Genomic DNA, 15,566 nt, shown 5'->3' with positions numbered 1-15,566 from the left:
GTAGATATGTGGGGGCGTGTTTAAACGAGGCGTTTTAGGAGGGTGTGGACCAGTCTTATCTTTTATAAAGAATATCTCTTTGGGTTTGAGACTTTAATCTTTGCAACTTTAGGGATCTTATCTATTCACGAACAGCTTGTAACACTCCAAAGAGAAAGGAAAACTTGAAATCGCATCATATGACCCCTGTAAGTATCGATCCGCCCATCCAATTTTCTACCTATTAGACTGTTTTATTATCGTCTGCACTTACCCCAACCCTAACCTACTCCTTACACTAATGCAAAAATAGTAATTATTGTTGTACAGTGTGAGAAAAATTACGCTATATTGATGTGTGCATGCCCAGTAGCTGCAGCTGTATCCCTTCTAGCCTAAACCGACTCGCTCCCTCGGTCAAAATCGAGGGGTAGAGGGTATACACCAGATTAGTTAATGGTTAATTTGAGATGAGCTATAGCGAGTGTTTTTAAATGTGAAGAAACTCCAATATACACCTATATTTAAAAATAATAATAATAATAATTGTACATGAAATATTTTGATATTTTGTAAGTTTGTACAAAATTAAGTTTGTAGCATCAGAAAATGTTCGTTATTTCACTCATTCAGTTAAAGCTGCCATCAAGAGTGTTCAGAACAAAATAAACTCCTTATGTGAAAAGCTGGAGGATGCACATCGTGAACTGGATGAGAAGGTAACTTATGGTCGTTTATTACCCCGTTTAAAAAGAGACATATAATGATATATAATGACAGATTAGAAAAGATTAATCTCCCTTTTCATTTTTCTTAAGTGCTATGTGAATGTATAGGCCTACCTCAGATAGAAATATTGCCACACAGCAAAGGATGTGCACTGTCACTCATCTTAAGGTTTTTCTGTGCAGAAAGCTGATCTGCAGTATTAATATCCTTTGGCGCTGTGAAAAGGCATTCTGTTTCATGATTAAAACACTTCATCAAATGGACAGGATACATTAAAATGGAGTGGATCAATTCAAAGCGGCACTGCAAAATCAATCTCGTTTCTTTCAGATTACATTAGTATTATTGTTGAATCTTTAAAAATACAATTAACCTTGCAAACATATGGCATACAGTTTGTTTGATACCAATGTCAGACATAGTAAGTCAATGAACAATTGAATCATTTGATTAAAGAGGTCATTACATGAATATTGAGGTCAATACAGAGGTGGTCTATAAGATTCTGAATGCAAAAGCTTACAGATGTCTCCCATTCACATAAACTAACAATCACGCAATGAATATTCATATTTTAAAATGTATATTTAGCATTTTCACAGTTTCTTCATTCTGCATTGTGGCAAGTTTAGAACATTTAGTACTGACTTCTTGAATGACCTCAGTGATCCTGAGATAATGAATGTCTCAAAAGACGTGTCTAATTTTCTGCGTAATATGTTTGGTCAGACCAACGTGTCCCGTGTAATTATGAGACGCAATTTGCTTGCATTCTTTGAAGCCAGCTAGAGAATAATTACCTGAAGGATCCTTGATGTCTTTCACACTTGACTGAGCTGGTAAAAGGAGAGAAGCAGAGACTTGAATTCAAAAGGCAATGCTATGGCAATTACAGAATGACCTACAAACAAAATGACATAAGCTTACCTTAACAAACAACATTGAAGCCACTGATCCAGCAGATGAGCAACATGCTGTGCTGCCGCAATGTGTTTGTGCAGTCAGTTAGAAAACTTCACTGTTGTGAATGCAAAGTTCATTTTTGGGACCGTTTTGGGGACCATTTGAATAAAACACTGATCAAATTCATGATTAATTTGTGACCATAGGCTCAGCTCTTGGCTGAAACCAAACTGCAGCTTGTTTTGATGATGAAGCGACAAGATCAACTAGAAAGGCAGAAAGAGGAACTCATGGGACTGCAGAGAGATCTAAAAGAAAACCTGATACATACCACCTTCCACATTTATTCCTTCTTTTTGGAAAGACCATTGTCTATTCATTATACACTCCATTAAAACACAACAAAGTTAAGTTTGAAACAATATTATTATAATTATGAAAATAGTTACCATCATGTGGACTGAAAAAGAAAGTTGTCATCCGCCAATGAAGTTTTCAGAACCATCAGTTTTAATTATCCATCATCCACTACAATGCAAATGCTGAAGTGTCAAAAATGCTTTGTAATTGGCATAATAGCTTTTCCATAATTTCTAAATTCAGGACAGACTGAAAAGAGAAACCCATGAAGAAAGAGAGAAATTCTTGAAGGACATGATAACTTTCAACAATGAATTCAACCTAATCAGCAACAGAAATGCTGTTTTTCCACACCCAAACCCTATCTAAAATCCAGAGTTTGGAGCTGGAAGCTGAAACTCTACACAAAGGTGAAAGTTTATTTGTGTAAAAATCAGACCAAAGTATTTAAAGAGCAGGTCATATGGTATTTTAAAGTGTCCTAATATTGTGTTGGAGTCCCCTACAACAGGTTTAAATACATCTAAGATCAGATCACACTGTCATTTGCCGCGGCTCACTCAAGCCCGCCGGCCGCTCCGAAGATAGGCCTGCCAGCCGCACCGCCGTCAAAGCCCATTGACGCAAGCCCGCTGGTCACCGCAACGACAAGCCCGCTGACTGCCCAGTCCCCCCGTAACCAAAGGAGGAGGATGAGGAGAAAAGGACTGGCCTCCTGAACTACCTGCTCCACCGTGGCCTCCTGGGCTGCCAGATCCGCCATGGCTCCCCGAGTCCCCTGATCCGCCATGGCCTCCTAGTCTGCCTGCTCCGCCATGGCCTTCGAGTCTGCCAGATCCACCATGGTGCCCCCGAACTGCCAGATCCGCCATGGCGCCCCGAACTGCCAGATCCGCCATGGCCTCCTGAGTCCCCTGATCCGCCATGGCCTCCTGAGTTGCCTGCTCCGCCATGGTGCCCAGATCTGAAATTTGAAATAGAAATCTTTTGTAACAGTGTGTTTTTACTGTCACTTTTAATGAATTTAATGTGTTTTCCGTGCTGAATTAAGTCAATGTTTTTATTAACGAAACATTTTATTGTATTTTGGCTTGTTCATTGCCATGAAAATAGCTATGGAAGCTATCATAATGTCAAATCACTGACGATCAAATCCTTCACCCTATGAGTTTTAACAAACTATTTGAGCCAAGATTAATGTGCACTGAATGACTACCAAGCCTTTGTTGACATGCTTTGATGTGTCAGATAGGCCTGCAACATTCAGCTTGCTGAAAATGCACAGTTGTTTCTCAGGCTTAGATAAGAACATATTTAAAGGTGTAAAGACGGTATAACAAAGTAAAAACAGAGCTTTGTATTTCAGAAGGCCTCCACAAAGTTATCATTGAAGTGGTTCTTGTTCTTCAAAGGACTGTTTGTTATAGCTCTAACCACCTTGCCAGCAGGTTACTTAAGTTGTCACCTTTGCTGCTCCTCAGAGATGGACTTGCTGAAGCAAAAAAAAAAAAAAAACACTTTGCTGAGCTCCATGGAGGCAGAGAAGAGATCACTAGAAGCTAAGCTCCAGGATATACAATCACAGCTTACAGGTGAAACAGGTGATACTTCCTCTGACAGTTTAGAAATATCTAAGTGTCAAAATAGGAATCTCACATCTTTATTTTTCTGTTCGTCTGTAGATATAGAGAGAGATCTGAAGGAAGCAGTGGCTCTGACAGAGAGTTTGAAGACAGAGAGGCTCATGGTCCGTCAGAAGCCCTTGACAGACAGCACCTGTATCAGGCAAGAAAGTTATCACCTTGTAATGTTAGTGTGTGTCTTCATATACCCAGAGAATCATGATCCATGAGGAGTGAGTAAAGAATGCTGAATTTCCCTTCATCCATCTCTCCGTCTTCCTCCTCCTGTCACTTTACCATGTGTAAATAATGCAGCATTAGTTCCATCCTATTAATTAGGTCATTGATATGTTGCTTACTATGTCCGGTCCAGAGTTAGATAAACACAACCCTTTCAGATCAGCACCCCACTAGGAAGTGATGATGGAAAGAGGATCGATTGCTGGCCTGTCTCAGAAAGAAAGTTCCTCCACTGAAGTGTGTAAATCATATGGGGGTAGTGTGTGGAGCGTAGCACAAATCTTCCTCATTAATAGGACAGATTGTATAAGCTCACAGGATGTGCTGAGGACGAGGCTTTTGGGACAGCGCTGCTAAGCTCAGGATTTGTTCATTCCTCTCCTGTGTAGTCATGAATCACACTTAAACACATGCCCCCATCATGCATAGGGCAGTTTTTCCCCTATATTGATCATCTGCTATTGAACACATGTCAGTTGAAAATGAATAGTGTCTATGTAAGTGGAAGTTATGAGAAAGACTCAGCATCCCAAACTTTACTACATGGCAAGGTTTTAGTGATTTATTGTGCTAATGTGAAGATGTTTCTGGATTTAGTTTTTTTTGTTTTTTTTTGACTCTGAATAAGCCACTTTGGTTAAATCCAAGATTTCTTTAAACTTAACCAGACCTCCAAGCTGATTCCCAGTATTATTTAGTGAGTTTTTTCATGTTCCTCATTTTGGGATGCGAGTCACGCCAAATAAATAAAAACAGTGTTGTTTTGTGTAAGTGCAAATGTATACATTATAATTGTTCCAAACTGTATTAGTAAATGCTAAAATCACTTTAAAACTGTACATTCAAACAAAACATTTTCTATGTTGATTTGCCTTAATTGGTTGCATCCTGGAAACCCATTAAGCTGGAACAAGAAACATCTTATTTTAGAGATTTGCTTACTCTTGTTCTGTTGACAGAGCTCTGTGCTTTGAAACGGTCTTTTTTTTAAAGCAGTTTTTCAGTCTAAAGTAGCTAATTTAATTATGTCTTCAAATGAAAAGTTAAGCATCAGTATACATTATACATTCACTTATAATTAGTCACGTAAGTCATTCCTTTACAATAGAAACAAAATTGTGGATTTCCAAGGCTGTGGCGTGTGTCACATACAGTGTGGCCATTCTATGGCCTTAAGGCTTGTTTTTCTCCTAAAGTTGTAGTTGTAACCTGACAAAGGAAGAATGTATACCATTCATGTTATTTGTGTGATTATATTCTGTACTCAGTGAATATGTGCTTATTCAAGGTTGGCTTTTCTTGTAGTATGCTAAGGATTCTATTGTGCTCGCTTCAGCAGAGACACCCCTCAGGCTCTGCTGAAAATGTGCAAATTTCCTGCAATCATTTCCCTGAATATGAATTGATCTATGAATATCTATCTATCTATCTATCTATAGAATTGAAAATATATTACAAATGCATGTGTCATTTTAAGTTTGTATTATTTTGCTTTGAGCCTCATGATCGGTTAACCATGACAGGTTCTCCTGCATGTCTGTGTGTGCCATTCAGACTCAAGAAAGAGCTGGAGTTTTATAAAGAAGAAGAGCTTGAGCTTCTGCAAGAGACCCTCAGCTCTGAGATTCGCTTGCTGCAACTGGTAACTATGTACTTTTCGAACACAATGAAAAAAAAAAAGTTTCTCATTGACACTACTTCTGCAATCTACTTAATACCCAAAGCTAAGGCACTGAGGAAGTATTTTAACCTGAAAAATGGATGAAAACCGCTATTGAGCTTTCTAGGCACAGGCTAATAGAAATGTGTTTGGTACCCTACAATGAAGAAAACTTTTTTTCTTTGCAGAAGTTATCACAGAAGGGCATTTTGGGTTGAGAGTGCTTCAGTAAGACTTCAGCGTGTGCTTCAAAAACCCTTTTTTTTGTAGGTTTATATTTGCTTACTTTCACTTATGTTTTTACCTTTAAATTATTAAATTTTGTTGGTCATAGACTTCATATATAATATAGCCAATATTTTAACAACTATAGTTCAGATCTTGCTTATTTGTACTGTTAGAAAAGTTGTTGAACTAAACTAGCTCTTTCTAGAGTAGAAAAGTTCTTGTTATTAGATACCTGTCTTCATCTCACACAAGGCACTGATTTTGTGTTATGCATTTTACATGTAGTACCAGTTTTATCTAAAATGCTGACAACACTGGCATCTAGTGGTCCTGTTACAATAATACATCCAAAAGAGAACATTTGAATTAGCTTTTATTATCCATGCATGCAAATATACTCATTTGTGTCCATGTTATTCCCAAAAATAGGCTGCTGCTTTATTAAATGTCATTAAATATTTTGGACACAGATGGAAAAGGACTGATTTAGCCTCTTTAAAGAAAATCACACATGATTTCTCAGTATGGTGGAAATGTTGCACATCCAGCAAACGTGTTTAAAAATGGTGCAGATTCATTGACTTCAGGCTATGATTGGATGTCTGGTGCACATATGCCATTAAGCTGATCTGTCTGATTCTCCTCTTTAGACCCCAATGGGAAGATTATTCCAGCCACAGAAATTAAATTGTCTGGAGCCTCCTTAGTAATAGGCTGCTTTATTTTCCCATTGTCTGAGCTTAATTAATTGTATACTGTAAAATCGCTTAGAGAAACATGACTAATGTCTAAAGATTTTGTAAGACTCCACCCAGCAGTTAGAACCGTTAATACTTAGAACTAAAAAAAACTATTCTTTCTAAATGATGCAGCCTGTGCCAGTTTGCACTTTATGTTTTACCCTTGTCATCTGCTAGGGTATTTCTGTACTGGGCCTTGTCATTATAAAGATACATTAGTTGTTACATGTTATTAAATTACTGTGGTTAATTTGATCCAAACACATTGCATACAAGTTAATATTTTTTTAATCACACCACTTTACATTCAATTCCTTAAGTGTGACATTTTCCATAGTTTCCATTTTATTAACATTTTTGCACTTATGTGACTCAAGTGCAAGAACTTTAGTAAAATGGATTTTGCACAAAAATGTCAGTTCTGAACACTTTTTATTGGATCTAGTTCTTGTTTTAGCCACAGAGAAGGCTGAAAGACTCGAATGATTGAGTAATGCCTGCCATAACCAGCTCTGATTGGAAGATGTTTGTGATGTTCCCCGTTAGTTGTTCATCGCTCTTTATTTTCTGACAGTCCTGGCTCTCAGGGAAGTCGGCCGAAGGGGCTCCTGACACTGCAATGTGGGACCCTGCAGAGAGTAATGGGAGATATATGAAAACGCCTCATTCAGTACAACTTAGCATGCAGTACTACAGTATTCAGTATTTACATTAGAGAATGTTACCAGTAAACCTAAGAGATTTCTCCATTTGTAAATATAATAGTAAAATTTAAACAAATGTGCATGTGTAATGTTTTCAGAACTTACTGATGCATATAGCCAGCCTGCTTCCACTAATGAACTGTGTTGTCCACTTGTCTTGTGTAGCAGAACTGCATTCCTCGAACTTCTTATACATTTAAAATCATAATCCTGTTTGCATGGAAAGATGAAAAATATAAGAATAAAAGTTTTGTTTGTTAGGGTAGTGGTCTGTACCCTATCAGATTGGCATGGGTTTTTGTTCATATCTTGTGTTGTCCACTGGGAGGTGCTGATGAATCAGTGGGTTCTGTCTGTTAGGGCAGAGCTTGCACACTTGCAAATACAACTCTTTGGGCCTGTCCCAATAGCCACACTTGCAGTCCTTGCACTTGATTGCTTGAATATGCCATTTGGCTCAAGTGTTCAAGTGAACACATGTTTGAGGAATGTTTTGATTAGCTTTATTTATTTTATACAAATGAGTTTCACTAATTTGCACATTAAAAAACTTCAAACAATGTGTCTATTCAATAGACACTATAAAAGTGATAAAAAGCAGTTGCAAACAATTTACAAAAGTACACATACTGTTTGCACCGATAAAATGTACAACACTTAATGGTTTACTATGAAATTATAATAACATCTAATAATTTAACTTACACTGGCAAGTTTTAAAGATTCTTAAATCAAGATGCATTTAACTAGAGACCCAAAATGACATAAGTAGAAAAGGAAAGATAAGTCTTGTTTTCTGAGAAATTTTATAAAAATGAGTTTGTGATTAATAACAAGAACAAATTTCAGCCAATGTAGTCAGAAAAATAAAATTAATTAAAAGGGAAAACAAGGTTATTTTTTGAACCCATTGGCAGATATTTATTCTTGTTTTAAGCATAAACTTCAGTTTATGTTTCGTTCAGTTTCATAAGAATCTTAATTTTGCATCTCCAGTAAATGTACTGATTTAAGGGATGTGTAGATATTTGTATTGGAAAACAAGACAAAAAATACTGAGGAAGATTTTTTATTTTTTTAGTGCATGCAACATTTAATGCAGTGACTTTAAGTTTAAGAATTTCTCTGATTTAAGACTGTTTTTAAGACCAGCAGAAACACTGACCTAACCTGCAACATTTCTGGATGAATTTTAACTCAGGAATATAGTTTATACTTTATAGTGGAAAGTTTATGCAAGGCATGCTTAAACTACAAAACATTATTTTAATTTGAATTTGAAGAAAATAAAGTCAAATCGTATATTTAAAGCTCAGTAAATGAAAGCATAATATATTTTTTTGTTATATGAAGAAGAAAAAAATATAGCAAAAATAAAATGTGTCTTTATAGCAATGAGAATAATGTACAGTATACAGCATTGCATATAGGTTTACAGTAGGCCTTATTTTTCACAGATACACACAGCATGCCTCCATTCTCTAGCACTGCTGTAGCTGGACAGTTTGCTGGCATTAATCTTTGTAACTCTGTGAAGAAGCATGACACTAACAGCATGAAATAATTCCAAAATAAAAGACATGAGAACATGACACAAAAACAAAACCCAAACCCCACATTACAGAAGAGAGGATATGTTAATTAATTTATAGACATGCATGCTAGTTGTATTTAACTTGCTGTCATTCAGCTATATTTGAAAGTAGTAGCATATGGTGCACATCTGATACCTGGGTGCCATGCTATGTTTGCAATTTAAAACATTATAAGATGTTATTGCACTGTATTGAAGTTTTGGAAAAATAGCCTGAAGTATATGCTAGTGAATAATACATGATAAGATCATATGTTGTTTAGAACCTTTTTTGGAGAGTGTCATTGAATTACCTTCATTTTGTTGCTTCTGGATGATATCACTCAGTGTTTGTAGCTGGTTAAAAATGTTTGCGTTTTGGTATGCTGTACATGTAATAGATACAGTTTCAAAACAATTTTTCATAGCCTACATAGAGATGTTAGTATAAAAATCTCATTTTAATTTTGTATGTACCTGCAATAGTCAACAATGATAGTATGATTATCTTATTAAAACAATCTTTTGTTTGTAAATAGATACTGTTTGAGTCTGCGTTGTAGCTGTAGATAAAATTCTATACCTGAAGCTGTTTGTCGATCTGCTCATAAGTAAATTCGGAGGAAGAGCAGGAAGAATTATTCTTTTCATAAGCTGTAGTCAAGAGAAATGCTGTAGAAAAATAATCGCCAGTTAAAATCTTTACAGAGATATAAGAATCAAATCATTCAAGATTTAGTATGTATGTTGTGACGTAATCTAAACAGTGCTTACCAAAGAGCAAGGAAAGCTGCTTCCATGTTCTGCTCATTGTTGTAGATTTCATGTTTGTTAGTTCTGTTGCAAAAGGCTCTATGCGATGTTTACCTCTCAATCTTTCTTTTTGGGAAAATTTATTGCGTCATAGGTTAATGTGCATTCATCTTGTTGACCAAATTACAACACACCTGCTTTGACAAAGCAAAATTTCTAATGTTTTGAAAGAGTCCGTTTAGTTCATATCATTTTTATTGAAATGTCTGAAATGGACAACATGCTAAATGTTTTCACTGCTCAAACAGAACAGACTAATTGGCAGAACACAACTATACTTAACTCTTTTGTTGTGTTTTACATCTTCTGTTTGCTTTGATATTAAGCTGTTTTGCACACCTGCATCACTGTAGAATATTTACTCGCACACTGTTGCACATAGTGCTTCTGGAGTTAACACCTTTATCCTAGCATAGACTTTCGCACCTTGCTCTTGACAGTAACAAGCTGTGCCAATATTTATACCATTCACTTAAAGGTAGTTCACCCAAACGGACATCATTCACTCACCCGCAAGTTGTTCCAAACCTGTGTGAATTTCTTTCTTCTGCTGAACTCAAAAAAGTTATTTTGAATAATGTGGGTAACCAAACAGTTGTGTTAGTCCCCATTGACTTATGGAAAATTAAAATACTATACATCGATGGAGACAAGAAATTGTATCTTTTAACGTTCCATTCATTAAAGAATCTTGGAGTCATGTGACTTTGTCAACTGCAGTAATGGCTGCTGAAAATTCAACTTTGCCTTCAAAGGAAATTGAATTTGTTTTAAAATGAAATTACATTTTAAAACATATTAAAATGAAAAGGTTATTTTATATATGATACATTGTTACACTGTAAAAAAATGCAACTGCATATTTTCCAGTTTACGAAACCCTTTGAGTCTAAAATACAAAAAAAAAAAGCTATTTTCTTGAAACTACATAAAAACCCTTGTCAGACCAACAAAATTACCCCAAATGTTGTCCCAACTAGTCAAACACAGTTGTCTGAACAAAGAATTTCATATTGCTGAAATGTTAAGTCTTTGTGAGTTCCCAGCATGCATTGCAGCATGAATAAATTATGCCGTTACTGTTATAGGATTAGTGTTTTGCTCTTTGCTGACTTCATTTAAACTTTTTTGTTGTTGTTTTGTCATTGTTGCTAGTTATTTGTTGTGCTGTGTTGTAAAGAGGTCAGCTTTTTAACATTTGTTGATTGCCACCATTCTTGAGGTTTGTGTGTCAAGTTTTAAGGCATAGAGTATGTTCAACCATTAAAATTCTATTTCTGGATATAGTCTTGTAAGATGTTTTACAAACTTAGACAATGTTGTCTACAGACTGAGTTATCAATTAAAGTTTCTATAACATTTCACAGTTTGTCATTTGTAAATAAACATTAAAATGATAACGTGGTGACTTTTTACTCATTCTTTTTTTTCATCTAGAAAACAGAAAAAAAATTAATTACCTCAGCAACAGTAATTGTTGTTTCAGTTGCTGAGACGAAAATGTTTCTGTTACCAAAATAAGACAATCAGCATTGTATGAACAAATAAATTTATGTTGGCTAAACAAAGTATCTATACTGAAAAGAACTAAAAAACTCAAAAGTCTTACAGCATTAAGTTGCCTTATTTTTATTTATTTATTTTTACATTTGCTCAACTATTTACTTTTTACAGTATACAGTTATATTTAACTACAAGAGTATTTCACAATGTATTTTTGATCACATAAATGAAGCCTGGGAAAGCATAAGTCTTCTTTCAGAAACAATATAAAAAAGCATACAAACCCTTTTGAACAGTAGTCATAAAAAAGAAATGAATTAAAAATCATAGTTCTTACAAAAAATATGTGTGCATCTCAGAAGTATTTATTTATATCTGTTAAATACATTTCATAAATTATAATTTCACCTGTTCACCTGTTGCCTTTTTCTTCATTTGCTGATTTTTTTTATTTTTTATTAACTGCGAGTTCACCTTAAAATGTATTAGTGTCTTTCAGGCAGTAAAAGCATGTAAGAGTGTTGTCAAACAATTCACTAGAGGAAGCACTACTTTTGGGCTAATGAATATTCACTCTGCAGGAAAACCTAGACATTAAATCATGCCTCAAAGGACTGCTCACTCAAACAGATTAAATCATAATAATTACTTTCTCCTCTAATTGCTCGTTTGTTTAATTTGAGGATTAATTACTGCAGTACACAACGATGACAAAGGCTTTAAGTAAACTCATTTCACTTGATTGTCGAGTCTTTAGTTCATTGTGTCTTTGATGGTGAATACTGTTTTAATAAGAGCTTTTCTGTTGTGGCGTAAGAGGTTTGGAAGTGATGAATGTACAGCCGTGAGGTCCTAACCTATTATTTAAGTATCTCCACACAAAAGCGGCTTAAACACAGCTTTACATTATTAAACATTTAATGCTTAGCCAGTGGCCTGTCAGCCAAAAGAGTGGTTCTTTTCTGTTGTTTGTGGGACATGCACATCCCATTGATCATACATTTGTTGAGAAGTTAATGCTACTTGGAGTGTAATTCTTTTTCAGCCAAATAATAGTTGCGGTTATATTCATTTTGCATTTTAGTAATGACTTTCAAACTAAAGGATTTATCTATAACAATATAAGTGAAAATTAAGACGTAGCTGCTTAAACTTGAGAACTTTGCAAAAATGCTACATTTTTCAGATTTTAATTACTGAGCATAAATCATAGTTGTTGTTTTTTTCAGTATAAGGCAATTAACTGTATGAGCCTGGCAGACTGACAAATGTGAATGTTTTTCATCTGTTGTGTTACGAGAACCGCTGCCTAACATCTTTAGATTAAATGGAAGTTGGTAATACAAAGAAATCACTCTGAGAAAGAAAAGGAGAGATTTGAGGTGTTGGTTGTGTTCAGACGCTTTGGGAAACATACAGTACAACATGTTCTCTCTGAGCGTCTGAATTTAGAGGTCTGGGACCTGTGCCAACACACTGTCACATCTGAAGCCACGGATGTACTCACTAAAAGAGATTGTTGATGCTAATGGGTGTCTAATGCTGGGTACACACCACAAGATAATCGAGCTGGTTTTGGGCCGATTTCTCCCCTTCCGACAATCCTAGGTAATGTCCCGATTGTCTTGGTGGTTCTAAAGATGATCTGATCAGATTTTCCTGTGGTATGAGGTGTGTTAAGAGTGACTGAATCTGCTCGGAAGAACGTCGGAGGCGCCCCAATCGCGAATCGTAAATATTCAACATGTTGAAGCGTAATCAGAAATCCAGATGTGTGGGGGGAACCCCAAGGACAAACGCGTGTACGATCTGGAGATTATCACGTGAAACGAAACAATATCCAATCAGAAAGCGAGCTGACAGAAGACGGAAGCATAACAAACGCAGTCATGGCGCAGCACAAAGTTATGCTGGGTACACACCACAAGATAATCGGGCTGATTTTGGGCCGATTTCTCCCCTTCCCTTTTCTTTTTTTTTCAATGAATTTTCTGTCAAAATCATTCCAAACACTATCTTCGCAATTTCTTCCTGCCGATCGTCCACCATGTTTATTCTCAAGTCTCCAGAGATTTTGCGAGATTTCCTGTGTTCTCAGTCGGGACTCTGACCAAAATCTGTTGGTGTGTGGTGTGCTGTCTTTGTCACATCGCGGCACACCACACACTATAGGAGCAAAACGGTTAAATCTTGGATTTTTTGTCCTCATGTTTGTGGTCTCTCACATTTTAAAAATCTTATAAGATTTTGCAAATCTTTTAGTGTGTACCCAGCATAAGGGGTATTTACGGATTAATATTTAAAACATTTATTTTTTAAATGTTTATTTTTGTACTGTTGCTGAAGGATTCCATCAGCCCCTCAAAGTCTTGCTTGAAAACAGACTGGGCAAGTAAACATTTTTTTGTAACTAGTGCTGTTAGGCCTGGGACACACTAGACGATTTTCAAATCTTAAAAGGATTTTAAAACCATGGGAGACCACAGAAATGAAGACAGTTCAACCGATTTTTAGCCTTATAATCCTCTGAATGCACACACTAGATGATTCAACCAGACCACGAGACCACACACTTGTTGATTGTAGGAACGATTTCACAGTGACACGTGATCTCACGGACACTCGCGAGATCAAACGTGACTAGAGAAGAAAAACAAATAGAGGACAATCGATGTTGTCAGCTGGCTCTCCTGGCGTGCGTTCTGTTTCACAGTGAAAAACAAAGTATAGAGAAGAATATGGGTGATGTTCTCTGCTTTCACGGCATGTTTGTGGTTGCCAAGTTTCAGCTATAGAAGCACGCAACATCCGGTAGGTGACGCTTGCTCGCTCTTATTGGCTATCATGGGTATCACGTCAGAGGCAGCCCGATCAAGAGTTGTAAATATCAAACATGTTTGATATTGACGATTTGAGTTCGGCGACGCTCCGTCTCGATCAGGAGCAGATAAATAATCGTAATGACATAACACAATAGAGGATTTTTTTGGACAAAAAAACGTTTGCGACAAGCCGCGAATCAGGGCTTAAAATCAGCCTTAAAATCTTCTAGTGCACTTTTTTCCTGAAATTAATCGTGATTAATCCCACCTAGCATTAAACTTTTTAAATATACTTTTATTTGCAATAATTTCACATTCAATCTTCAAATGAATGTAGAAACCACATAAAGACATATATACTATTACATATATTTTAATTATTTTTTTATGGCATCTTTTTCAAGACTGAAGGTGAGTATCACTGATACCAATAATACTGATGTCTCTATAAAAAATTTTTTTTTTCTCATATTTAACCATTGACTAAAGCCATTCAACATTACAGTATAATTGAGAGCTATCAATTTTAACATTTATTAGACTTTAAACAATACCAACTTTTAATTTAAGTTAACTTAAAACAACTTAACTTAAATCCATTATACTAAATGTCATATTTAGCTACCTGTGCCCTTCACCAACTAGGAAATATACAGAAATTGGATAAAGTTATCAAACACTACATTCTAAATTATCAAAGACAAATTTAAAATCAAAGACAGCCAGAAACCTTTGAGTTGTGATTGATGATCAGCTGAATTTCTCAGACCACATTGCTAAAACTGCCCGGTCCTGCAGATTTGTTTTATACAACATTAGGAAGTTCAGGCCCTTTCTTTCGGAACATGCTACACAACTCCTTGATCAAGATCTTGTTTTGTCCAGACTAGACTATTGCAATGCTCTCTCAGCAGGTCTTCCAGCCACTTCTATCAAACCTCTACAACTAATCCAGAATGCGGCTGAATGATTAGTCTTTAACAAGCCAAAAAGAATGCATGTCACACCTCTGTTCATCAATTTGCACTGGCTACCAATAGCTGCTTGCATAAAATTCAAGGCATTCATTCATGTTTGCCTACAAAACCACCACTGGCTCTGCACCCCTTTACCTAAATTCACTACTTCAGACGTATGTGCCTCTAGAAGCTTGCGTTTTGCAAGTGAACAGCGCATTATAGTGCCATCCCAAAGAGGCACAAAATCACTTTCACGAACTTTTACATTAACTGTTCACTCCTGGTGGAATGACCTGCTCAACTCAATCCGAGCAGCTCAGTCCTTAGCCATCTTCAAGAAATGGCTCTTCCATCTTCATTTGACCCTCTAACTCTAGCACTCTCTATTCTAATTAACTGAGAGTCACAGCAGCTGGGTTATTCGGCTATTTTGGCTGCCGCTGCTGAACATGACGTGGATCTGACACGCATCGTATTTTCTCACAACTCTTTAACTTTTCTGACCCGCTTCAGGTCTTAAAGTCTCTACTAATGAGCTGACAAGTAGAATCGGGTATGTTAGATGAGGGAGCCAGTGCTGGGTGCTCCAGGACAGTTTTGAAAACCACTGCATTTTAGAGACATGTTCTTAAATGTGACTCATATAACAAATACTTACATGCATGCACAATTTTAAGTTTTAATTGCCTTTTTGGTAACTTAATGACTTAACTGATGACATAACTATGACA

The 15,566-nt window shown here is 36.2% G+C and overlaps 2 pseudogenes; one reads left to right on the top strand and one right to left on the bottom strand.

Moving 5' to 3' along the window:
* Positions 1–5,711, top strand: part of LOC107754851 (coiled-coil domain-containing protein 172-like) — a 21,490-nt pseudogene extending 15,779 nt beyond the window's left edge.
* A 1,203-nt stretch (positions 5,712–6,914) lies between these two features.
* LOC107754850 (uncharacterized) lies at positions 6,915–9,599 on the bottom strand (annotated as a pseudogene).
* Between the last annotated feature and the right edge of the window lie 5,967 nt (positions 9,600–15,566).

This window comes from Sinocyclocheilus rhinocerous, unplaced genomic scaffold (genome assembly GCF_001515625.1).
Source record: "Sinocyclocheilus rhinocerous isolate Xijiao unplaced genomic scaffold, SAMN03320098_v1.1 scaffold922, whole genome shotgun sequence".
In the NCBI taxonomy this organism is placed as follows: Eukaryota; Metazoa; Chordata; class Actinopteri; order Cypriniformes; family Cyprinidae; genus Sinocyclocheilus; species Sinocyclocheilus rhinocerous.
The sequence above is the reverse complement of the archived record's forward strand: the minus strand, read 5'-3'. Positions and strand labels throughout refer to the sequence as shown.